This window comes from Arabidopsis thaliana (genome assembly GCF_000001735.4).
Source record: "Arabidopsis thaliana chromosome 1 sequence".
Classification (NCBI taxonomy): domain Eukaryota; kingdom Viridiplantae; phylum Streptophyta; class Magnoliopsida; order Brassicales; family Brassicaceae; genus Arabidopsis; species Arabidopsis thaliana.
Window position 1 is genome coordinate 13,929,625 of NC_003070.9, and position 24,285 is coordinate 13,953,909.

Here is a 24,285-nt window from a genome sequence, read left to right on the forward strand (position 1 = left end):
CCGGTTACTCTATAATAGTGATTTGAGTTCTAGAATGGTTCGATAATAATCCTAATTTACTGCTAGATCTACTATTCTGATAATTCCTGAGAATTTCCCTAAACCCGACGTTTTAATCATTTGAATCTACAACCAATCTATTTTATTGCTTTCTTGTCTTTTACTTTTATAATATTTTCTGTTTAGCTTTATTCAAAATTGTTATTCTATTGTGTGATCCGAGAACTTTGTGGAATTCGATCCCTTAGTGCTATAACAACATCTTTATTTGAGAGAGTAGTCATTAGGATAATTTGACACACATCAAATTTGGCGCCGTTGCCGAAGTTCTCTTTGATTCACCATTAGATAAGGTGTAGAATTTAGTCTAAATTTGTCTTTTACTTTGTTACTCATGGTTCTTTTTCTTCTTATTCTTGTGACTGCAGCTAATAGGAATTCGAACGCAACTACCGGAAAGCTAGCAATCTGTGGATATGTTGAGACTGATTATCAGACCTGATGTTGCATGAGTCTTACGAGACAGAGATGGTCATGCATACAATGAAGAGGGCCAGCAAATTGATGAACAGGGAAACCTGCTACCTGAAATCGCCAAGTCTGTCAATCGACACAACTTGGGTGTCGCTCGACACCAAGAAAATATCAGAGCAGATGGTCGTCGGATGACTCTTGGTGACTCCAACAGACCGGATCTTTTCTATTCCAATCGGTCTACAATCCGACCACCTACGTTTGACAGAAGCGTTTTCGAGATAAACCCTGCTTTCTATACTCTTGTGAGTATGCACCCTTTTCATGGTGAACCACAAGAACACCCGGTGGATCACATTGAGCGGTTTGAAGACTTGGTTTCAAGCATTAAGGCAAAAAGTGTTTCTTATGACTACCTTCCCTGCAAGGTCTTCCCATATTCTCTTACTGGGGAAGCATCTTTTTGGCCTAAGTAGTTGAAGCATGGATGTTTGACAACTTGGAAAGAAATAAAGGTTTCTTTTCTAAACAACTTCTATAATGATGCAAGGTCCGAGGAGCTGAGAATGAAGATCTCTACCTTCTCTCAAGAAGCAGCTGAAGCATTTAAAGCCGCTTGGATCAGATTCAGAAGATATCAGAGGGACTGCCCACATCATGGTTTTAGTGACGTTAAGTTGTTAGGTGTCTTCTTCAGAGGAGTTGATTGGCATTATCAGATGGCTTTGGATGCAGCTAGTAACGGGAATTTTATGTCAAGATATCCAGAGGATGCGACAATGTTTATTGAAAGCTTAGCTTCAAGCAGTAGCACCAAAAGCGCTGACAATGAAAGGAAAACTCAAGCTGAAACATTTGATAACCAACAGATTCAGTATGTTGCACAGGTTGACTGTTTAGTCACTTTAGAGAAGATGGATCAACAGGGATACATGAGATACAATCATAAATCTACATATCAGAAGCCGGTTTAGCAATCTACAAGCTTTACTCCGACTTATGCTTCTTCAACCCAAGCCCACTAAGACGATTGAATCGATGCTCGAACAGATTCTCAGAGGTCAAGAGAAGCAAACGAAAGAGTTTGATCACAAATTGATGCTTTATCCAAAGATGTGAATTGGAAGATTCAAGTATTGAACAATCGGATCAAGCAATTGACTATAAACATAGCAAATGTTAGTGTTATTAAGTTAAGGAGTGGAAAACAGCTAAATCCGGTTCTTCAAAGGAAGCTTCCTGCTGTCAAACTCGTCAATTTGGAAGAGAATGATGTTGCAGTTTTTGCAGACAAGACACCAGTGTCGACCGACACTACTGGGTGTCGATCGACACCAGGCTACGCAGACACTACAGAACTCGACAGTGTTGACAAACACCAACAGGGTGTCGATCGACACCAACCTAGTCTAGACCTGCGAATCCTCCAAAACCCGATTTCAGCTGCAAAAAAGGCAACCAAACCCAAGATTCCTTTCCCCATGAGTCCTAGGAAGTCCAAACAAGAGCTAGATGATGCTAGATGCAAAGCTATGATGGATAAGCTGATTGTTGAGATGCCACTTATAGATGTTGTGAAGTCTTTCCCTATGATCAAGCATTATGTTAAGAGAATGGTTACTAAGGATTTGAATAGTGAGCATGGTGTGATGATGATCTCTGCACATGTAACCGACTTTATTCAGAACAAGACTCCATAGAAACAAGAGGATAAAACGAAGACAATGGTTATCTCGGAACAGATTGTAGATCTGAATTGTAGACAGACTATAGATGGTCGAGTTGGAAAACGAGTGTCGATCGACACCCCTTCTAGTATCGATCGACACCCACAACATACTGCTCCAGAATTGTTTCTCAAGACTGAAATCGATGTTGTAAGTCCAGGACGAATTGTCAAGTCAAGCACTACACCTTTACTACTCATTCAACCTCCTAAACGGCTAAGGTACTTATCACCTCTATCTAAACTTCCAGATTTCATCAATACGACTTTGAAATTTTCCAAGACTGTTTCACAGTTAGTTTCTCGTTGACTGCTTGTTTCTTCTTTTGATGATTTTGCAGGAAAGAGGAGTATACCACCCATACTTGAGTCCCACCCTGCAGATCTTCCTCACTTCAATGGTCGATCTCACGCGCTAACTGCTCATACACCACCATGGATGATGCGATATTCTTCTAAGAAGCATTTACTGCCACCTTCTGATCCACCTGATTCCTGAACTCCAGCAAAGTCAAGCTATTGACTATAAACAAGCGCTTCGTGGAAGGCAACCCACTGGTATGATTTTCTTTTTCCTTTATATATATTTTTCTTTTATTTATTTTTTCGCTAACTTCGGATTTGAATGCCACTGGGGACAGTAACGTTTAAGTATAGGGGAAGTAGTTACTAATTCATGTAATGGTAAATGTCTGAGTTATAAACTAGTCACATTTAAATACTTGAAAGATGATAAAGTAGAATATTAAAACTCTATTACTTCAACAAACGAAGCTAAGAAAAAAGTGCAATCCTTATAGAAATAAGAAAAAATTAGCATGGTTTAAAACCTATCTTTTAGATAATAATAAATTATCAATATATAGATGCATACATAACATTATTATGCAAAACATAAGCAAAACATAAGCATATTTTGTTTATATGCACATCACATCACCTAGAACTTGTTTAGCGATGTAAACACTGTAAAATTTATTCATTATGTTAGAGTAAATAAGAAGAAGATGGAGAAGGTGGTAATATAGATAGATAAAAAGCAGAAATATGCCTTAATTATGGGTTATGGCTATATAAGTGAATTTTATTGTACATAAAACGTTAATCCGTCCAAACAAGAATTCGGAGAACATGCATATCTATGTTACCAGAGTTCTACTACAAGGCCGGTCCAAGGTAAAATGCTGCTTAAAGCAAAAAAAATATCAGTCCATTATTAAAGTTCAAAAAAAGCATAAACTTGCAAATTTGCGATGAAAAAAGCATGAACTTTCAAATGCAATAAAAATCCTAAACTTTGCTTTGACTTTTTGAAAAATGACCAACTTTCGTTGACCAGACTGTTTCGGGCATGACGTTAATTTTCCGTTAACGGAACGATAACAGAGTTGACTTTTCGTTAACAGTCTCCGATAAACCAAACGACTTCATTTTGAATTCACTAAGAAAAAAAGAAAACTCAGCACTTTAGGGATCACCCCATGACCAATTGATGGATATAACAGACTTGCAACCATTGAGACACGACATGACTATGATGTTATAGCAAACACTGATTTATATATACAAGTTACCTAAAAATAACAAAAGTTAAAAATCTTTTTATGTGTATATACAATGTATTCATAAAAAATCTTTGTTACGTACAAATATACACAAAAAAATCTTCATTAAAGATATATACAAAAATATTTATTGTGTATATATTAATATATATATATATAAATGTTAAATTATTATTTTTAAAAGTTAATTACATATACATAAAACAATATATAAGCCATAAATATTTTTGTGCGTATATTTGTAATGAAGATTTTTTATGTATATTTATACGTAATAAATGTTTTTATGTATTTATTGTATATACACATAAATATTTTTTTAGTTTTGTTATTTAAGGTATTGTATATATAAATCTCTGTTTGCTATCATAATGTAAATCATGTTGTAGCTCAATGGTTGCAAGTCTATTAAATTTATCAATTGGTCACGGATTTGATCCTTAATGTGCTCAGTTTTCTTTCCTTTTTAGTGAATTCAAAACGACGTCGTTTGATTCAACGGAGACTGTTAACTGAAAGTATACTCTCTTATCGTCTTGTTAACGGAAAAATAACGTCATGCCCGAAATGGCCTAGTCAACGAAAGTTGATCATTTTTCAAAAAGTCAAAGCAAAGTTTAGGATTTTTATGGTATTTTGAAAGTTCATGCTTTTTTCGTCCCAAATTTGAAAGTTCACACTTTTTTCGACATTTTTCCCATTAAAAATTTTAGTCTAGTTAGAAATTATGATATGAATTTCTTTTAGATTATTGCCTTGTTGATTATTGCTACATGTTTGACTCAATCCGCCTATTAGAAAATCAAGATGGAAAACTGACACACTTGATGATATCCTCGTTTCCAACACAATTCATTAAGGCTGGAGCTAATCCTACTTCTTTTCCATTTACCTCATCAAAATGATTAGTATTCATAGAACTTGAATCCTTGTTCATACCTTATATATGAGACCCTATAGAATAAGTTATCTTCTCCTCTATGATAATTAAAAAAAAAAAGAGAGTGATTGAGTTGATAACCTATAGTGTAAAGGGTTAGAAATATTTCCTTTGATCCCATTATTTTATATTCTAAGGAATGATCAATTGCAAAGGTTGGAAATATGCGGAGGATATCTATCCGATGGAGCGAGTACTACTTTGTCCTATCTCCGAAAAGAATAAGTCTGGGGGAGAGAAAGAATAAAAAAGAGAATGGTCGAGTTATCATGGTATAGTACATGAATGAGTCTAGAAGGTTCTTGAATATTAGCTTGATTGATGAGACCCAGCGATGAAAGCCTAATGGATATAGTTGTGAAACTTAGGTATAGAATCTAGAATGTTGTGTAAGCTTGCGGAGAATTACATTTTGGTTAGGAATTGATTAGACTTGCTAAGCATATGGATTTTGGTACTAGAATTATGATGGCTGATATAACCCGATTTTCACTTCTTTTAGCTATGATTAAGGTATAGTTGTTCCTTTTGTTATTTCTAGTGTATTTTCTAATCTTTTTCAGGTCTTTACATATTTTGGATGCATTTGGAGATTATGGAACATTCTTGAGTAAAAGAGAGAAATTATGCTGCAGAAGCAATCAGGAGACAAAACTTCACGTAGGTGTCGATTGACACCACCCCTGGTATCGAGCGACACCAATACCTGACGACAATTCAAAGATGCAGCTTATTGAAGTTTTGAAGATTTCAAAATTTGGCTCAGAACTTTCCCTTATTTCTAAAAACGGCCCATAACGTTTTAGGTCATATATATATATATATATATATATATATAGTTTTAAAGGTCATTGTTTAGACTTATACTTGGAGAGGCTAATATCCTTTTCTCTTTTGTACTTGGAGCAAAACCCTTTAAAGAAAATATTTCTAAACTCTATTCTCTTATTGTTTCTTACATTGATTTCTTATTCAAACATGTTTTTTTCTTTCATAATCATGTCTGAGTAGTTCTCTTGTTGTGTTTAGGGATTCTCATTAGGGATTTAGATGAATAAGTAGATCAAAAACCCTGTTAGGATAATATATTTAGAATTCTTCATCTTTGATTATTTTTAATGCTAGTTCTAGAGTAATTAACTAGAACTTGATTTTAGGATAATAGGTATACCCGCCATAGGTATTTATTACTGTAACGATCTTAGATGAGCCTAGTATTTAGATGCGGACTAGCGTCTATTTAGATACTTAGGTGAACTTATCAAACCTGATTACAATGCTTGATTAGTTCTAGAGATTTTCAAGAGAGTTGGGATCAATACTATTAAGCATAGTGAGTAATACGGCATGCCACCGGTTACTCTATAATAGTGATTTGAGTTCTAGAATGGTTCGATAATAATCCTAATTTACTGCTAGATCTACTAGTCTGATAATTCCTGAGAATTTCCCTAAACCCGACGTTTTAATCATTTGAATCTACAACCAATCTATTTTATTGCTTTCTTGTCTTTTACTTTTATAATATTTTCTGTTTAGCTTTATTCGAAATTGTTATTCTATTGTGTGATCCGAGAACTTTGTGGAATTCGATCCCTTAGTGCTATAACAACATCTTTGTTTGAGAGAGTAGTCATTAGGATAATTTGACACACATCAAATTTGGCGCCGTTGCCGAAGTTCTCTTTGATTCACCATTAGATAAGGTGTAGAATTTAGTCTAAATTTGTCTTTTCCTTTGTTACTCATGGTTCTTTTTCTTCTTATTCTTGTGACTGCAGCTAATAGGAATTCGAACGCAACTACCGGAAAGCTAGCAATCTGTGGATATGTTGAGACTGATTATCAGACCTGATGTTGCATGAGTCTTACGAGACAGAGATGGTCATGCATACAATGAAGAGGGCCAGCAAATTGATGAACAGGGAAACCTGCTACCTGAAATCGCCAAGTCTATCAATCGACACAACTTGGGTGTCGCTCGACACCAAGAAAATATCAGAGCAGATGGTCGTCGGATGACTCTTGGTGACTCCAACAGACCGGATCTTTTCTATTCCAATCGGTCTACAATCCGACCACCTACGTTTGACAGAAGCGTTTTCGAGATAAACCCTGCTTTCTATACTCTTGTGAGTATGCACCCTTTTCATGGTGAACCACAAGAACACCCGGTGGATCACATTGAGCGGTTTGAAGACTTGGTTTCAAGCATTAAGGCAAAAAGTGTTTCTTATGACTACCTTCCCTGCAAGGTCTTCCCATATTCTCTTACTGGGGAAGCATCTTTTTGGCCTAAGTAGTTGAAGCATGGATGTTTGACAACTTGGAAAGAAATAAAGGTTTCTTTTCTAAACAACTTCTATAATGATGCAAGGTCCGAGGAGCTGAGAATGAAGATCTCTACCTTCTCTCAAGAAGCAGCTGAAGCATTTAAAGCCGCTTGGATCAGATTCAGAAGATATCAGAGGGACTGCCCACATCATGGTTTTAGTGACGTTAAGTTGTTAGGTGTCTTCTTCAGAGGAGTTGATTGGCATTATCAGATGGCTTTGGATGCAGCTAGTAACGGGAATTTTATGTCAAGATATCCAGAGGATGCGACAATGTTTATTGAAAGCTTAGCTTCAAGCAGTAGCACCAAAAGCGCTGACAATGAAAGGAAAACTCAAGCTGAAACATTTGATAACCAACAGATTCAGTATGCTGCACAGGTTGACTGTTTAGTCACTTTAGAGAAGATGGATCAACAGGGATACATGAGATACAATCATAAATCTACATATCAGAAGCCGGTTTAGCAATCTACAAGCTTTACTCCGACTTATGCTTCTTCAACCCAAGCCCACTAAGACGATTGAATCGATGCTCGAACAGATTCTCAGAGGTCAAGAGAAGCAAACGAAAGAGTTTGATCACAAATTGATGCTTTATCCAAAGATGTGAATTGGAAGATTCAAGTATTGAACAATCGGATCAAGCAATTGACTATAAACATAGCAGATGTTAGTGTTATTAAGTTAAGGAGTGGAAAACAGCTAAATCCGGTTCTTCAAAGGAAGCTTTCTGCTATCAAACTCGTCAATTTGGAAGAGAATGATGTTGCAGTTTTTGCAGACAAGACACCAGTGTCGACCGACACTACTGGGTGTCGATCGACACCAGGCTACGCAGACACTACAGAACTCGACAGTGTTGACAAACACCAACAGGGTGTCGATCGACACCAACCCAGTCTAGACCTGCGAATCCTCCAAAACCCGATTTCAGCTGCAAAAAAGGCAACCAAACCCAAGATTCCTTTCCCCATGAGTCCTAGGAAGTCCAAACAAGAGCTAGATGATGCTAGATGCAAAGCTATGATGGATAAGCTGATTGTTGAGATGCCACTTATAGATGTTGTGAAGTCTTTCCCTATGATCAAGCATTATGTTAAGAGAATGGTTACTAAGGATTTGAATAGTGAGCATGGTGTGATGATGATCTCTGCACATGTAACCGACTTTATTCAGAACAAGACTCCATAGAAACAAGAGGATAAAACGAAGACAATGGTTATCTCGGAACAGATTGTAGATCTGAATTGTAGACAGACTATAGATGGTCGAGTTGGAAAATGAGTGTCGATCGACACCCCTTCTAGTATCGATCGACACCCACAACATACTGCTCCAGAATTGTTTCTCAAGACTGAAATCGATGTTGTAAGTCCAGGACGAATTGTCAAGTCAAGCACTACACCTTTACTACTCATTCAACCTCCTAAACGGCTAAGGTACTTATCACCTCTATCTAAACTTCCAGATTTCATCAATACGACTTTGAAATTTTCCAAGACTGTTTCACAGTTAGTTTCTCGTTGACTGCTTGTTTCTTCTTTTGATGATTTTGCAGGAAAGAGGAGTATACCACCCATACTTGAGTCCCACCCTGCAGATCTTCCTCACTTCAATGGTCGATCTCACGCGCTAACTGCTCATACACCACCATGGATGATGCGATATTCTTCTAAGAAGCATTTACTGCCACCTTCTGATCCACCTGATTCCTGAACTCCAGCAAAGTCAAGCTATTGACTATAAACAAGCGCTTCGTGGGAGGCAACCCACTGGTATGATTTTCTTTTTCCTTTATATATATTTTTCTTTTATTTATTTTTTCGCTAACTTCGGATTTGAATGCCACTGGGGACAGTGACGTTTAAGTCTAGGGGAAGTAGTTACTAACTACAATTTTCTTTTTGAGTCTTATTCTTACTCTTATTTTTCTAATTTTTGAGTAGTTTTATTGAGTCAAGATTTTGTTTGGAATTATGATATGTATGTCTTTAGATTATTGTCTGATTGATTATTGCAGCAGGTTCGACTTAATCCGACTACTGGAAAATACAGATGGCAAACCGATATACTTGAGGATATCCTGGTTTCCAACACAATACACTAAGGCTGGAGTTAATCTCATTGCTCTTCCTTTAACCTCATCCAAACTATTAGTTTTCATAGAACTTGATTCCTTGTTCATACCTGATATTGAGACCTATGTGGAAAAAAAGTATTCCTCTCCCCTTATAAAAAAAATAAAATAAGAGATTGATATGATTTTTGGTAGTGTATAGGGGTAGGAATGTTTTCCATGACCTCATTACTGTATATTATTAGGAATGATCAATTACAAAGGTTGGAAATATGCCGAGGGTATCAATTCATTATGCGAGTTCCCCTTTGTTTACTCTTCAAAAAGAATAAGTCTCGGGAAAGAAAGAATACCAAAAGAAAAAAAAATAAAGAATGGTCAATTTATCATGGTATAGTACAAGAATGAATCTAGCAGGTTCTTGAATATTACCTTGCTTGATGAGACCCAGCGATGAAAGCCTTGTGGATATAGTTGTGGAACTTAAGTATGGAATCTAGAATGTTGTGTAAGCTTGCAGAGACATACATGTTGGTTAGGATTTGATTAGAGCTGCTAGGCATATGGATTTGGGTAGAATGATTCAGGGTATAAACTAGAGAATGTTGGGAGCTCCTTTGTTTTTAAAACCTCTTCTACTGGTTCCGGTTTTGAGTATGGGGAAGTTGATATAACCCTATTTTGACTGTTCTTAGCTATGTTTTAGGTATAGCTTTTTGAGTCTTTTTGTTATTTCTAGAGTCCTTTTATAGTCTTTTCAGGTATTCTATGATTGGGACAAGAATGGATGATAAGAAGACATTTTGGAGCAAAAGCTGAAGAAAATAAGTCAAAGGACGAATTTGGTTTCAGATCAAGTCGAGAGTGTCGATCGACACACTCTTGGTGTAGGGAGGAGGCAACGGAAGCAGAAGGGACACAAGGAAGATCTCATAACGGAATCAAGCTATGCTCGTGAGACTTATTACGGAACTTAGAAGTGAGCGGAGGCTCGGGATTGGATGAGAAAGAAGCAATTTCTTCCGTCAATTGAAAAAACAGTAAACCCTAATTTCCCAAATCACTGTCTAATAGCAACAGCACCAGCCACGAGTACTTCAACACCGCTTTCATCTAATACGGCACCGTATCAGATTCCACGAAGGGCCACGCTAGTCCATCTTGGCCAGAGTCTCCTTGACGAACCTATCAAAATCTCTTTTACTTTGTTTTCTTTGATGACACGAAGGGATCAGCTACAAGAAAATAGACGATTTGCGAGGCAAATTTGCGATGGCAAATAGTCCTCGCTAATTGCTTCAGACTTGCGAGAACTTTGCGAGGTAGAAGGACCACCTCGCTACTCCTCGCAAATTTGCGAGAAGATTGCGAGGAAATTGCGTGGAGAGCAGGATTCCTCGCAAAAGAGTCACAATTTGCGAGGGAATTGCGTGTATTGGTGACGACTCGGAAATTGCGACGAACTTGCGATGCGTAATAATTCTCTAGCAATATTTGCGATGGATTTTCGAGTCTTTGGCGGGTTAGGTGAGCACGTTTTAAATTTTTTTACCAATCTGGTTTGTAGGTGGGCTTCCCTCGCAAATTCCTCGCACTAAAGATCTTTTCCTAGCAAATCCATCGCAATCGGCCTTGCAATTCCCTCGCAATATTTTTTTAGGCAGCTACAAATAACCAACGTAACATGTAAGAAATCATAACTTAAAACATATCATTTACTTGCAAACAAAAAAAAATTCTAAAAAAAAAATTTCGTATGAAAATAATAATGTCTTGGGGGTAGAGAGCATGAGATTTACATATTACAAAGTTGGATGTACAATCATAGAGATCAAGCGACCAGTGAGGTGACGAGAGAGTATTATGACGGACTGCGCCGTTTCATGTATCAAGCGACAAACGAACCATTTGCTCGTGAGAACGGTACAATATTCTGTCCATGTCGTAAGTGTCTCAATGAGAAATATTTGGAATTTAATGTAGTGAAAAAGCATCTTTATAATAGAGGATTTATGCCAAAATTGAAGAAAAAACTCAATGTCGACTAGATGTCTCAGGACAGAACCCTAAGACATCTATTTATACAAAACGAAATAAAATGATAGTAAACGGGCCAGGGGGTCGAGTAGATGGGAAGAATGGCTCCAGAGTCACTCGACCTGGGGGTCGAGTATGGTGCTGGATGCACACGACCTGGTGGTCGAGTATGTCTTCTGGTTCTGGCTCGTTTCTTCCAATTTGCTCGCAAACAGCTCCAAATCACCTGAAAATAACTGAGAAATGCAATATGTATGCAAAGCTATCCTAATCATGCAAAGTATGCAAGAATGATGAGAAATGATATAAAATAGTGATGAATGATACGAAACTGGACTCAAAACGATGATGAATGGACACTGGAAACATGCAAATTATAGACATATCAACTCCCCCAAACTTAGTCTTTGCTTGCCCTCAAGCAAATAAGAAGACATAGTTGAAGGAGAGGTTTGAAGGCGGGGACTCAGAACCAAAGCATATGATAGAGCAAATAAAATCAATGTCCAAGTTGGTAGTTCTAAGATGAGATATGATTGAATTTTACTCAAAAACGTTAGCCATGCCTTGTTATCAATCAATCCGTCTCTTATACTTGACCTACACATGCTTTCAAATCTACCAATCCCTTTAACATTCATTAGTTCTGGAACGTGAATCAAGCAATGCATCATCAATGAACTCATTTGGCTAAGGTGAAGGTCAAGAGACAAAGATGGTCCCTTACAGAATAGGCTTAAGTAACAGGGGATCCCTCAAGAATGATTGAGCTTTAGTAGAATGCTAAAGGTAAGTCCCAAGTTATGCATACAGAGATAAGATCCCATCTACCCAGAGTATAACAATGAAGTTCTAATGGTAATCCCAACTCCAGTCCCAACTTAACTCTACCCTTTGCACTCATGAATCTTTCAAACTCTTTTTCATATCATTCTTTTCTTTTCTCTTAACTCTAGGAGAAGCTTTCTCAACACTCTGATACATCTAGCGGATTTGGATTTCTTTAACAACTAAAGTTCCTGTTTTTAATCTTTAAAACCAAAGGCTTTTAACCCTTCTTCTTTAGCTAACAAGAACCTCATTCTTTTCTTTAACATTCCCAAAACCTTTACTAGATTTTTTTTCTAACTTCTTTAGCTTACTTCCCCTAGAATTCTTTCCCTTTCCTTATCAACAATGAATTCACCCTTTTCTTTTAAACACATCCCAACCCATGATATAAGCGCCCACCTAATCCTATCCAGTCCGAAGAACGCGAACTAGAACTACATGAGACACTATCTTTGTCGTTACGAACCTAACACTTTCTACCAAGCTCAATCGAAATAAGACCTCACAAACACTCACAAGTGATATAGGGCTTGAAAGAAAGTTCAGGTTTGGGTTCGGGTTAACTGCTCTAATAAGGAGAGTCAGCTACTTGGATTAACAAGAGTGGTTAAAATGAGTAAGAAAATCCAAGTATTTTAGGGTATCCATGTGTTCAAATTCGATGCCAAGACATGATAATTCTAAATCAGATTCAAGTTCAAATTGATAGGGAATGATATCAGATCCTAATAGTGTGGTCGAGTAGAGCAATCTAGGCATGGTGCAGTTTTACTTCAATTTCAATGACTACGCATCAGACAACTAACAACGAGGGCAATGAGCTTATCTGGTGAACCAAAATGCTTACAAAGCTATCTCATCATTATCCCCTATGCATATGCAACAATCCTAAACGAAACACTCTACACTCGATCCTAAATGCAATGCAACTACATGAGCACTCTATTTTTGTGAAATCATTTTCTAAAATTTTTCAATTTTTTTGGTTTTTTCTATGCCTTAGATGAATGCAGACTCAAAATTATATACAATGCAACAAACACTTCCTGAGCCCTGCCCCAAACTTATATCACACAATCCACTGTTTGACCAAATTTGGAAGAGAGTACTCAGGACAAAACACATCACAAAAACAAAATAAGAACAAGAGATGGTATATTGCAATGGTGGAGTGAGGTGCATACCTCAGTGGAAGAAGGAGCGGAGTTGGTCGTCAATAGCTGCCTGTGATTGCTCCCAGGCCATCGAAGAATCTCCCTGTTGTGTCTCAGCTTCCCCCTGGGGGTACTCGACCTCTGCTCCTTCGTCGCGGCCAGCACCGCTCTGATGATACTCGACCTCTCTTCTTCTGCTGCGGCCAGCACCGCGGTCGAGTGAATTACTGACATGGAGAAGTTGTGACTGCATCATTTGCTATACTCGACCACATCGTCATTCGGTCCCTGTAGGGTGTGGTCGAGTGATTTCCTAGGGTGAAAGCCAGAACAATGTCGATTTTGATTGCTCTGTGGTCGAGTATATTGTTGCTCCTTCAAAGCCAGAATCTTTTTCCCTCAGCTCTTCATACTTATCTCCTGAAAACACTAACAAGATGCATCAAAAACAATAAGGAAAATTAAAGATATGTACAAAGATAGGCTTGAGACTTCCTCCCAAGTGAGCTTGTTTTAAAGTCTCTAGCTTGACTCCTCACACTCATTAAGAAGAAAATGGGTGATAGAGAGGATCTGCATAGCCCTCTCTGATCTCATCATCATATTCAACATCCTCTCTTGAGAGATGAGTAGCAGAATACTCAATTCTTCTCTCCTCGAAATAGGCCTCTTTCTCTTCTGGTGGATAATCTATCTCCTCAGACCATCTTGAAGTAAACTTTTTCCTCGGGATAGAATCAATCCCGCATTTTGATTGAGCTTTCTCTTGCATCTGATCCAGTTTACTCTTAAGTTCCTCAACTGTCTAAGCTAGCTTCTCTATGGTTTCTTCTTGCTCATCAGATTTCTTTTTGAGATCTCGCAAGTCAGGTGTAGAGGTTGTGCTTGGCCTGGTGATTGAATCCGAAGGTTGAGGTTGAGCCCTGATCTTTTCTTCTACAACCGTCCTTTGCGAAGTTTCGTTGATGTCAAACTGCAGCTTGATGTGCTTCCCAAGGTTGAGACTTATTCTCCCGTCTTTGACATCTATCATCGCTCCCACGTAGGCTAAAAAAGGTCTTCCTAGGATTAAAGGATCCTTAGGTTCTGCTTCCATCTCAAGCACAACGAAATCTGTAGGTACTTCCACTCCATTAATCATTACTGCAGATCTTGTAGCAGGCCAAAGGGTTTCCTTGAAGACCTATCAGCAAGGATCAAGGTCAGGTCGCAAGGCCTATACTGAGTGAATTCCAGCTTCCTTGCCACGGAGAGTGGCATTAAGCTTACTGAAGCTCCCAAATCACATAGACAATTGTTGAAAACCAATTGACCAATGGAACACGGTAGAGTGAAAGTTCCAGGATCTTCCAGTTTTTCTTGAACACTCCTCTTAACAGTGGTCCTAGACGGATTAGCATCACATTCGTCTTCTGATTCTTGATAAATCTTGATAAATCTTGATCCTTTCCAGAATTGACTTTCTCACATCTTTGTGAGGATTCGAAATCAGGTTGAGAAGTTCTATTAGAGGCATCACTGCTTCCATCTCATCAAGCTGCTTCTCTGCAAGAGAATTGTATCTTTCTATCCATGCTTTCCTGAATTTCCATGGAAGAGCACGTGAAGGTGATGGTGCCGGCTTGAATCGTTTTACCATCCTCTCTATGATGGCTGCTTTCTCGTCTAGGTTAGACTGAGTTTGAAATTTCAATCTGAGTAGAAACCTCCCCGTCCTGAACATCACTGTCCTCGGTGATTGATGTGGAGACATGTCGAGTAGGCAGCTCTCGATCATGACAAATGGTGATAGCGTGAGCGGTGGCGTATTCCTTCGTGTTCTGTATGGACTTTCCTGGAAGTCTTGTTACTTTTGGAGCAGAAGTTGTCGCTGTTTGTCCTTCCATGTATCTAACCTTAGAGGTAAGTGCCTCAAGTTTGATATTCAGATCGTTAAAAGTGCAATCAACCTTGTTGTGGATTTCTGCCATCTTTTTGGCGAGATCCATTGCACCTGCAGCTTATCCCTGGAGAATCTGCTGTAACATGTTCTTCAAGTCTGAATCTGGAGTTGTTGAAGCTGGTTGTTGTTGCTGCTGTGTGAACCCAGGTGGTGGAAGTTGCTGCGGATAGTTTCCCTGATACTGCTGATTAGGAACATAACCCTAACCTTGGTTGTATGGAACAAAGGGCTTGGGTTGATTCTGCTACGTTGAAAGGTAGACTTGGTCCTGCGGGTTTGCAACGTTAGAAGCGGTATCAAGAAGCATCCTGATCTTGGGAACGACACCTCTGTAGAGGGTGCTGAGAAGTGAAGCTTTGGAGAAACCATGATGAGGACATTGTGTCTGGTAACCTTTGAATCGCTCTCATGCTTCGCAGAAAGTCTCATTATTTGTCTGTATGAAACCGGAGATATCATTCCTTAGTCTCGCAGTCCTGGAGTTTGAGAAAAACTTAGCCAAGAAGGCTTTCTTGCAGTAATTCCAGGAGGTGATAGAGCCTTGAGGAAGCGACTTTTCCCACTGATGGGCTTTGTCTCCAAGAGAGAATGGAAACAATCTGAGCTTGAAGCCATGCTCACTAACTCCATTGATCTTTGTTAGGCTGCAGAGCCTATCAAACTCGTCCAGGTGATCGAGTGGATCCTCCATAGGGAGGCCGTGGAACTTGTTGCTCTGAACCATGGCAATAAGACCGCTCTTGATCTCAAAGTTGTTGTTCTGCACAGGTGGAGGCACGATGCCATTACACTGATTGTGGTTGTGTGGTGCATCGCCTGCACCTATGTTGTTTGGTTGCACTTGCTCATCTACAACAGCAGCCATTGTGTCTGTTTCTGTTTGTGTTCTGAGTTGGTGTGCAATACGGTCGATGTTATCGTTGAACAAGAGATTCTGATTTCCTCGTGACCGTGTTTGCATACAAAGTTAGTAACTTTCAGAAAAATTGAAAAAGAACTTGATCTTAAGTATTCTGAAATCTCAAATATAGCAAACAAACACCCAATTGGCAACGGCGCCAAATTGATAATAGGTTTTTGCTCAATTAATCCTATAGCACTATCATGTCGTTGTAGTATTTTAGTTGCCAGACACTGGGTGTGGTCGAGTAAGTTGGTCGAGTAATTGTAAAAACTAAGAAACAGACAATGAGAACGATTAAGCGATAACGATAAAACAGAGAAATAATATAGACGAGAAATTCCTAAGGATGGGGTAATCGAGTAGAGTGGTATCCTAGCCTATTCGAATGGTTAACAAACGCAATCAAGCTATCCCTAGACAACAGGTTCAGCAGCAGATCAATTCACTTTCGTGATAGAATTCCTCAAGCAAAGCTAGCCCAGACTAGTTCCCATTAATGGAATCTAACTATGCAGGCAATAAGAACAGACTGATAAAGTCAATAAACGCTCTAAACGGCCAATCCCTTGGGATAGAGACGCATATCTCAGGAACTAGTGGATCAAGCATTCAATCGAACACCTTCTGGGTGCGGGAATGCTTGGGATCGAATTCCAGTTGATCAGAAAGAAATAAGCAGTAAACGCAACTAGTCCTAAAGGGATTCAATCAATTCTAAAACTTCACCATTCTACAGAGTACGGATTCCACAACTATTCTAACCCATCCCTAGGAATTCTAAGTCACTACTCAGACAACATGCTTAAAGACATAAACGCAAATAAATGATAATATTGCATAAGTAAAGAGATAAAGAGTAGAGAAACAAGATGACAGATGAAATCAAATGCGGAATCTAAATAACTTGGAAAAATCTAGAATTACAGGTTGGAGAAGCAAAAGCGGCGCAGCAGAGTAAAACAGAAAATAAAACTGAAGCAAAAACTCAATGTCGACTAGAAGTCTCAGGACAGAACCCTAAGACATCTATTTATACAAAACGAAATAAAATGATCGTAAACGGGCCAATAACCTAATCGCTCGGCCCATAGAAAATGGGCCGAGATGGGCTTCGTGATCCGATGGAGGTCCAGGCCGCTTCCAAACACTTTGTCTTCTCTTCTTCTCTTCCTTGTGCTCAGCTTGTCTGGTTGAGTGTGGATTTGAGTAGACTGTGAAGACGTGATCGAGTGTCCGGTCGAGTGATGGTGTTGGTGGTGAGTGATGATACTCGACCACAGGGTCGAGTAACGTGGTAGAGTGAACGGTCGAGTGTTGTCAGGTGGTGTTGCGAAGTGATACTCGACCAGGTGGTCGAGTGGTGTCATAGAGTGGCCTGAGCTGAGGTTACTCGACCTGGGGGTCGAGTAGATGGGAAGAATGTGAAACGTCCCATCCCGGGCTGTCCGCCCGGTGAGGTTGTTCCCATCCGAGGATAACTCAAGTGTCCTTAGGTCCTATCCGAATTCGCTCTAAGTGTAATTCTCACCGGAAATTCTGAGATTCATAAGTAAAAAAGAGACAAATTCACACAAAGAAACAAGCCAACTTTATTCATATAAGGTTTCGAACGACATGAGTGTTTGCACTATAGGCTATTACAATCATTCGATCCAATACTTTAACTTAAACACCACCCACTTGCCCGGACAACCATCCTTGCCGCTAAGCCATATCCTTCCCACGAACTTGGTCACATTCTGAAATTAACGAATCATGAGTATGATGTGGTTTACACTTAGCGATCATGCATATGCTATGATGCTCCCCATGTTTCACCCCCCACACATAACTCAATCGTTAGGACAGAATAATAGAAGGATAGATCGCATCAACCGAATTCCCGAGCCCTTTAAGACCGTTCGGCCTAAGGTCGGTACGGTTACGCCTCACCTTGGTCGTTCGACCATTCGCTTCCTCGGCCTCCGTCGGCCTAGTGGTGCCGGGAGTGCCCATGATCTCAATCTCGGCCATCTTGTTCCGTTCGCTCGCACCCTTAGAAAGATCACGTTTCTTTTCTGAGTTTTGGTGAGAGTTTCGGTATATGGACTTCTGTTACTTCCTTGGCTGAAGGGCGAGTTATTTATAAGGAAGGGGCGAGTAACCGCCCTTGCGAACGGGCGCCTCTAGGTCCTTCCAGATCCTTCAGGGCGCTTCCTTCCTAACCACACACGTGGCGCGTCCTTATGGCCCGGTAACCGCCGGGTAACCGCTCAAGGTAACTGTCGGGGAAACCGTCCGACAACCGTCCGAGTAACCGCCTCATCCCCTTCCAGCTAAGTCGAGCTAGTGGAGCTAGCTAGCAGTCTCCCGAGCTGGTCCAGCTTCCCTTTGAGCTGTCCGAGCTACCCCGAGCTTCCCTTGAGCTGCTCCAGCTTCCCACTTAGCTTTCCGAGCTATTTATTCCCACTTCTTTCCCTCGGGCTCTTGGCCATTCATGTTCACACGATTTGGCCGCCCTTCTCTGGGCCTTGGGACGAGTTTTCTCGCCCGACTCTCTATAAGTCTCGTCCCAGCCCTTCCCCTCGATTCAAGTTCGGATCGGGGATGTTACAAGTCTCCCCCACCTGAGAAGGATTCGTCCCCGAATCCGGCCCAAGTCGTTCCTCGACCGTTAGACTTTTGTACCACTTAGGATAGTCGGCGACCATTCGATTCTCCGTTTCCCAAGTGAACTCATCTCGGCCGATAATTGACCATAGGACTTTAACCATTCGGATGGGTTTCCTCCTTGTGCCTTACAGATTCTCGTTAGTAAGTCGGCCTTGTCCGCCGCACTTAATCCTAACGGTTCCGTATTCGCCTCCAAGGTGTTGAGACTCATTGCCCTGATCGTTCCAATCAGTTCCTCCTTATTCCTTTCCGTGTCTACCTCTGCCCTTCTTCGGCTTAGAGCATCGGCCACGGTGTTAGCCTTTCCTAGATGATAAACAATGTCGAGATCTTAATCTGCGACTAGTTCCATCCATCTCCTTTGTCGGAGGTTCAACTCCGGCTGCGTGAATATGTACTTACGACTCTTGTGGTCGGTGAATATCTGCACCTTAGAGTCATAGAGATAGGATCTCCATATTTTAAGTGCGAATATCACCGCCGCCATCTCCAAGTCATGGGTTGGGTAATTGCCCTCGTGCTTCCGCAACTGCCGAGAGGCATAGGCAATCACCTTTTCCCTTTGCATGAGTACACACCCCAGCCCGGTTATTGAAGCATCTGTGTATACTACATAGGGCTCGTCGGCTTCCGGCAGAACCAGAACCGGAGCGCTCGTAAGCATATTCTTCAACTTGGCGAAGCTCTTTTCGCATTCCTTGGACCAAGTGAATTTTGCTTCTTTCCGAGTCAACTTGGTCATGGCTTGGGCTATCGTAAATAACTCGACTTATACTTGTTTTTCACCGTAACCCGATTGATTCCCCTATAGTCGATACATAGACGGAAACTCCCGTCCTTCTTTTTGACGAATAACACCGGTGCTCCCCACGGCGAACTGCTCGGTTGTATGAACCCTTTCTCCAATAGGTCGTCCAGTTGTTTCTTTAGCTCGGCCATTTCTGGCGGAGCCATCCGATATGGAGCCTTGAACGGATCCGACCGGTCTGGGGGTACCCAAGACAAGGACTGGAACACGTCCGCGAAGTCTTTTGCCACCGGTATGTCCTCTAATTCCGAACTCGTTCCACCATCCGTGGTAGTTATTGTGGCCAAGTAGGCCTCGCGTCCGTTCCGGAGCATTCTCTCGGCTTGGACTGCGGACACTACTAGCTTTCCCGAGGCGGGTCGGATTCCTTGGAATTCCAACTTCCCTCCTTCTCGTTCGAACCGCACCTTTCCTCGGTGACAGTTCAACGTTGCTTTATACTTGCCCAACCAATCCATACCCAAGATTACTTCATGTTTTTCAAGCGGTATGATGATCAAGTCAACCGGCATTTCTATGCCTTTGATACTCACCGGTATCCCACAGACTTGTCCCTCAGGGATCATAGCCTGTCCGCCCGCCGCATTCACTACGGTCGGGTCCATTCTTGGTTCCTTCTGGAACTTCCCTTTTCCGATCATCCGCGGGCTCACGAAACTATGCGTAGCCCCGGAGTCGAATAGGACCATGGTCTCAATACCACCAATTTGTAGGGTCCCTATACATCGCCTTCAATGCTGAGTACCCTACCCCAAACATGCCATGCAATGTTTATATTTGACTAGGATGGCTTAGTGACTTACCGGAGATCGCATTGAAGTTACTGGCCTCGCTAGTTTTCTTCGTTAGTTCATACACACGGGGCACCACGGCGGCTCTCTTGGCCTGTCCGGATGGCTCACCACCTCCGCGGTTGACTTTCTCACCAACTGGCCCTTCCGTCTGTAGTTGCGGGCACTCCCTTATGTAATGCCCTGTCTTACCACAGCGGTAGCACAGCTTTTGGTCATCACGCGTCCCTCTCGTCTACCTTTGTCCTGTCTCCGAGCAATGCTGGGTGCCGTGACTCATACAGCCACACCTCTCACATGTCCCCTTTGCTTTCCAGCATTCGCCCAAGTGCCTCTTTCCCCAATGAGAGCATTCGTCCCGACTTCCCGACGATTTCTTCATATCGTCGAGTTGGTCGAACTTCCTTTTCTTTTCATTCTTCGGATTACCACCCTTCGGGCGGATCCTTTCCTCCTCATCGAGATTCGCCTCGATCAATGCCGCCCTTTCAACCAGTTCCGAGACCGTGTTGAAGGTACGGATCGAGCAAAGAGTCCTCAACTCAACCCGAAGGCCTCTGAGGAATCGACGGACTTGCACCGCTTCGTCCTCGAGTTCTCTCCCCACGTAGCGCCTGAGTTTGTTGAACTCCTCCTCGTACTCACGGACGGTACGACGACCCTGGACAAGATCCAGGAAGTTACTCTCAAGTCGGTCCCATGCCTCGGACGGAAAGTACATCCTGTTGAACTCGTCCTCAAAGTCCTTGAAGGTCTCGACACGCTCACCCTTGCGTTTATCAACCGCAAGCCACCAGTTATGCGCATCGCCCTCCAAGAGGTGGATCGCTATGTCCTTCTTGTAGTCCTCCGGGAAACTTGACGTCACATCAACTCACACAACTCTTAAGGTAACTTCTCTCCTCCTTTATTATTTACTGCGCTTTGTTTTGTAGAAGTAGAAAAATCACGTTTTTGTTTTTTTTGCTATCTCCTTCGTTTCTCTGTTATTCCCTCTTTCTCGATCTGCCTTCATTGCTCTTTTCTTTCATCTCTCTCGTCCTTCTCCTTCGAAACCCAAAGATGAGCGACTTCGAAGATTCTCAGAACAAGAGCAACCACAGTTACGGCGATGATTCGAGTTCATCCGAGACAAGGTCGGCGGCGTCACCGCCGCGAGTACAGAGACACGCCATAACCCTAGGCGGAATGGGTCCAATTCATCCGCCGTCAACCAGAGCTGACAAGCCAAAGAAGAAAAAGGCTGCCAAGCAAGGGGAGGCACGCCGATGACGAACGACGACCTGGTCGACCTCCGGAGGAGATGCCAGGTTCCGGCGGAGGTACATATGATCCTCCCAAGGCCACCGCTGCATCCTGAGAACGTGCCGGTCGGGTGGTGCTGCGCTTATGCCAATTTCTTCGAGAAATGCGGCCTATTTTTCCCAATTCCGGCGTGAATTCTCGAGATGCTCTACTGTCTCGGCCTCGCCTTTTCCGAGATGTGTCCGAACTTCGTCCGCCATGTGTTGGCGTTATTCACCCGGGCTCGGGAAGTAAACAGAGAATTCAGCTGTCATGACCTGCTTCAGCTCTGCCAGGTCAAGACCAATGCTAGGAGTGACCAAGGCACGTACTACATCAGTGCACGTCCCGGATCTCTGGTCCTCGGCGGTTTGAAAGCCTGTCGAGACACCAATTGCCGATCCAAGTATTTCTTTTTCAGAGTAGATCGTCATTCAGGTGGCAATTTTGATCCCGCGAGGATAATAAGGACCTGGTCTACCAACCTGGGTCAGATGGAGACCTGAGCGTCTTGATTTTTTTTTGTTGTTTGGGTCGAATCCTTGACTGCTTTTGCTAATCGTTAGTACTGAAACTAATTGCTTCTTTTTGATGATTTGCAGCAAGGACCAAGGAAGTTACTCTGTCGGAGATGAAACTTGAGCTGTTAACCCTTCTCCGACGTGGTCAGACTGATTGGTCCACTTTCAGCAGAAATCCCATCGTAGCTGCTCTTGCCGTAGCTCCAGCAGTTCCCGTAGCTCCAGCAGTTCCCGCAATCGTTCCTCCAGCAGCACCGCTAGATCCGATCAAAGAGGTCCCGCGGATTGAACCAGTTCTCGAGGCTGATCTGCCTATAGGTACGAGTTCCGTTATATTTTCTTTGGTTTTTAAAAATGTACGAGTTATCAAGACAGCTGCGCAATTTGAATTGCTAACTAACAAATGTCGTGCTCTATTTATTCAGTTCCTCCTGATTCCAGCTCCACTTTGGAACTCCCGCTCATCAGAAGAATGAGGCGCCCAAGCCTTCGTATTCAACGAGCCAACGCCGGGGCTCCTGCTCGTGCTGGTGATCTGTCGGCCGCGGTGACCGCGGCTTGAAACACTCTACCTGTTTCCAGCGCATCTGCCTCAGCATCTCATCCCTCGCTTCCTGAGGTCAACGTCGGGACCTCAGCTACAGCATGTCAACCGGATAACAATCAGGTCGCTCAGGTATCTGGACTATCTGCAGTTCTTCGTTCTGATGGAACCTGCGGCTGCTACTCCGGAGGCAGCTGCGTCTGCGGATAGGTGATCCTCGGGCAGGTCGCATGGCGGAGGACGAGGCTCCAGAGGTGGGGGCCAGTCTTTAAACTGGTCTCAGGAAGTGAGGCAGACGTCCAACTCCGGTGGAGGATCCGCGGGAAGCAGGCCTTTCCACTGGTCTTACACTCACGACCGTGATCACACGATCGTTGAGGAAGAGGCTGGGTTAGCGAACCTGCTTCGCCACATCAAAGGGAGGAACTGCCAGATTCCTGGAGTGAAGAACATGGCCGAGGCGGCGGCCTATGCTGACATGATGACGAAGGAGGGCCAGGTAATTATCGATAACTGTCTCCTTCTAATTTATATCTTTATGCTAGTTGTGACTTTCTGTTTTGCTTTCGGTAGGCGATAGCTGCCACAAACAAGCTGGATGCTCTCTATGAGCAGCGTCTGAGCTAGGTCCCCTCGGTGAATGAGCTTGAAGAAGGAAAGGCCCTCATCCGGGAGCTGACGTCGAGTGTGAAGGCTGGTCAAGATCGCGAAGTCTCGTTCCAGGTATACCTCGGTTTTGACTTGTTTATAAATAATTCGTCGATGATTTGATGATTCTAACCTGATTGTTATTTCAGGCGGAGATCGAGAGGCTGAAAATGGAGCTGTCCACTTCAAAAGACCTCGAGAAAGGTTTTGCTGAGAAGATCGGGTTCATGGAGATGGAGATCTGGGGGTTACAAGCTGACAAGCAGACGTCGAGGAGCCTAATCCATTGCTTGGAGCAGAAGAGGGAAGAGCTCTCCAAAAAGGTGGTGGACCTGACTTCGATTGCACAAGGGGCGAAGAGGGCGGTTCACGATGCTAAGGTTGAGCTGGCTGCTGCGTATTCGAAGCTACTGGCTGGGATCAAGGAGAAGTGGGTCGCCAAAAAGGAGTACACGGTACTGGAGGGGCAAGCGGCTGAGGTGGAATCGAACCTGGCTTTGATCGACCAGATCACCAAGGCTGCTATCGATCTGACTGTGGAGAAACCTCGGCTGCGAGCAGAGCTGGATGACTTAGAGGCGTAGTGCAAGTCAAAGGAGGTATCAGACTTTACTCTAAGCAAGTTGGATCTCCCGCAGGTTTTAAAGATTTCGGTGGTACGTCCGATGGACGTCGACGAACAAGGGACGCCAATTGGCTTGGATGAGTTCGGGAGCAACAAAGACGTGTTTCCGAGAGGTCTCGCGGATGGTTCTGGTGTTGTCTTCGCTACGCCAGCCGGAGAATCGAGGGAGTGATCACTTTCGCTCCTTGTTTGTTTTAGGATTTCGTGTTTTGTTTCAGACTTAATGCCTGGGAAGGCTTTTATCCTTTCGTTTATTGCCTTTTGAACTTGGTGCCTGGAAGGCTTTTATCCTTTGTTCGTTTAAGTACTCGAATGCCTGGGAAGGCTTTTATCTTTTTTAGCTAGTATTTTTTGTCTTTCGTTCGAGTGTTGACACTTCGTTGGTTTTGGTGCGAGACCACCTCGCTTTGTCCATGTTCCGGATAA

At 42.2% G+C, this 24,285-nt stretch overlaps 5 pseudogenes across 5 annotated transcripts; 3 read left to right on the forward strand and 2 right to left on the reverse strand.

Annotated features, from left to right (window-relative positions):
* Positions 1-476: 476 nt before the first annotated feature.
* AT1G36775 lies at positions 477-2,699 on the forward strand (annotated as a pseudogene; the record flags this gene model as incomplete). The annotated part of the gene is made up of 1 exon: positions 477-2,699.
* Positions 2,700-6,534: 3,835 nt separating this feature from the next.
* On the forward strand, positions 6,535-9,293 carry AT1G36790 (annotated as a pseudogene; the record flags this gene model as incomplete). Its single annotated transcript has 1 exon — positions 6,535-9,293.
* Positions 9,294-13,174: 3,881 nt separating this feature from the next.
* On the reverse strand, positions 13,175-16,043 carry AT1G36795 (annotated as a pseudogene; the record flags this gene model as incomplete). Its single annotated transcript has 1 exon — positions 13,175-16,043.
* A 2,679-nt stretch (positions 16,044-18,722) lies between these two features.
* Positions 18,723-21,105, reverse strand: AT1G36800 (annotated as a pseudogene; the record flags this gene model as incomplete). Its single annotated transcript has 1 exon — positions 18,723-21,105.
* Positions 21,106-21,178: 73 nt separating this feature from the next.
* Positions 21,179-24,187, forward strand: AT1G36810 (annotated as a pseudogene; the record flags this gene model as incomplete). Its single annotated transcript has 1 exon — positions 21,179-24,187.
* Positions 24,188-24,285: the final 98 nt, after the last annotated feature.